General features: G+C 30.0%; 1 long non-coding RNA gene across 1 annotated transcript; it reads right to left on the bottom strand.

Annotated features, from left to right (window-relative positions):
• Positions 1 to 1,620: 1,620 nt before the first annotated feature.
• On the bottom strand, positions 1,621 to 2,683 carry LOC111375664. The gene is made up of 3 exons (XR_002699345.1): positions 2,590 to 2,683; positions 2,336 to 2,410; positions 1,621 to 2,156 (listed from the first exon to the last, which is right to left on the bottom strand). It is a non-coding gene; the product is annotated as an uncharacterized LOC111375664 (long non-coding RNA).
• Positions 2,684 to 2,699: the final 16 nt, after the last annotated feature.

Consider the following 2,699-nt stretch of genomic DNA (forward strand, 5'->3'; position numbering starts at 1 on the left):
TCGTTGCACTGGAATTTAAGTCAAGGTAGAGATTGTTAGAGTTCTGACTCAAATAGGAGTCTTGAATCGCGTGTTGTTGGTGTCGGAAAGGAGTCTAACTGCATTCGACAACAAGAAAACAAAATTCCGTTGAAATTGGGTCTCGTAATTGTAATATATTTTCTTGCATTTTAGGACCCTTCTAGGGTTTGAAACGCGACCTATAAATACAAGACTCCCCTATCAATTTTGTTTAAACATTATTGTTGTGTCTGTAATTTCTCTTCATATTGTCAGTTTATAAAACATCGTTCATCTGCGATAAATTCTCTTTATTTATTTCTTTACTTTTAATCTTGATTCTTATTGTTATCTTTATTACTTCATATCGTCATTAAATCTCATTATTTACAACCCTTTGGGATCAACAATAGCTTGATCGATCAACGAGGTTGGGGACAATGTCAATTTCCGCTTATGCCGGTTACAAAAAATAAAAAGCCTAAAAACGCTGAAAGAATTCACCAAAATGTAATAATCGACAGAGACGGATTTAGGATTGGATTCAAGATTGGGCTACAAAATTTAAAGTCGGGCTAATACACGAAAAAAAAAATTACACATAAAAAACTATTTTTACCCAAAAAAATAAAATGAAAAATGTCTAAAAAAAATTCTTGGGCCTTGGGGAGGACTTAGTCCCCCCTATATCCGTCCCTAATAACCGACGATTGAGCAATAATAAAACCTAACAAAATAGATGAAAATTGAAATTAATTTAGTTGAAAGTGCTTGAAATGTGTAATTTTTTAATCCAGCGGTTCACCTCAAACCATTACAAGAATTTGTTTAATTATCATGTTCATTTTGTGCAAGCATGTAGTCTTTGTAAAATTCAAATTTGCCCATTAAGCTCCTTTCATTTGGGAACGGGGAACTCATCTCAAGTCCCTGGAGTTAAATTTGGCAGGTCTGACATTTAACTGCATGCTACTTGGCTCATTTCATATTAATAGATAAATCTCATATTAAGTATTAGATGGAGTAAATAATTAAAATATAAGAGTTTGAGCTACTTTTCATTATTTTATATAAAGTCAATATTCTAAGAAGAAACCATTAGATTTGAACAATTTGATACAATTACTACTCAGACGAGCATAAGGATTCGAAGATTAATTTTTTCGAATAAGACACCACCTTTTGGATGAATGTTAAGAGATAATTTTTACATTGAATAAAATAAATAATCAACATATAAGGATTTTTAATATTTCCTTTCAATAAAGATGACCTTTTAAATAGACTGTATGTCTTAGCGCATTTGCAAGAGGGTTTTTATTTTTTTTTATTTTTTATTTTTTATTTTTTTTAAGATGCACTCTATAATTTTAAAGAGACAATCCTTAAAAAATTATGTTCCAAATAACTCTTTAAATTAACATTTTAAAATAGAGGATGGACTTAGCTTTCCACCAAAGTATTTCAATTTTCAATAGAGAAAAATAGTATAATAATTTAGAGGGAATCTAGTGAAAATAAAAGATAAGAAAAAGAAAGAAATGTTTTTCGGGAGCAATAAAATTAAGTATTAAATGTAAAGAGCCTATTGGAGTACTTAAAATTTTTTATTCTTTAAATTACAAAACATGCACTTTTAAAATAGCAACTCTTAAATATCCTCAAAATATGATATTAGAATATGATAAATTCAAATAAGCAATTCAATCTGATTAATAATCAAATGAGTACACAGATTCCATTAGTGTTTTCAAATGAAAAACTATCTTGTGGTCAATTCGATTCGATTACTAATCAAACGAGCAGTAGATTTTAAGATTAGTGTTTTCAAACAAAATACCACCTTGTGGGGGCATATGTTTGGGCATGAGCTCCCACATTTAAAATAAATAACTGACACGTAAAAGTTTGTATACTACTTCTAACAAGATTGACATTTTAAGATGAAAATTTGGTTTGATATATTTGGAAAAACTCCTAATTATCAAGAACCGATCAAAATATTAATTAGAAACCTGAAATTTTCCATCCTGTTCACTGCAGCATTCATTAGTGAAATTGCATTACCTTATGCCAACAACTGCTTTGAAATCGGCTTCCAATGATCGTTGTATGTACTTTTGGAAATTGAAGGAGTTGTTTGTTGATAAATGAGCCTGCAAAAGTTTCAGAACACTTCCATTTTCATGTAATTGCAACTGAGACAACTATTTTCTTTTGCTAAGTACTAGATTTTTTATTTAAGTTTGTTTTAAGAATATTTTATTTATGCAGTATATAATTTATTTAACTCATAAATAATAGTGTCAGAATGAAGCCACGAATATATACTAACCGAAATAAAACCATGGCGCAAAGTGAGATAGTCAATTTTGGGTACAGAGTTGAAGAATTGCCGGAAAAAGCATTTCTGCGGAATTGTGAAAACATTAATTTTTTCCCGCTAGCATTAATTAGAAATTCGCTACAAAAATTTCACTGATAATGACAAAAAATTGTTGTAAAAGGTCATTGTTAAGTGAAATTTCTTGTAGCAATTAAATTGTGAAAATCACATTAACAATTAGAAAAAGAAAGAGATGTACGCACAATCCACAAGTGAGCAGGAGTAGTTGAACAAGCGTTTACATGTCGCCTCCCAAACGTCGTTTGTCTTGCTATTCTAAATCTTTCAGGATCTTCATGTATAATTCCATGCA

Source organism: Olea europaea, unplaced genomic scaffold (genome assembly GCF_002742605.1).
Source record: "Olea europaea var. sylvestris unplaced genomic scaffold, O_europaea_v1 scaffold14007, whole genome shotgun sequence".
In the NCBI taxonomy this organism is placed as follows: domain Eukaryota; kingdom Viridiplantae; phylum Streptophyta; class Magnoliopsida; order Lamiales; family Oleaceae; genus Olea; species Olea europaea.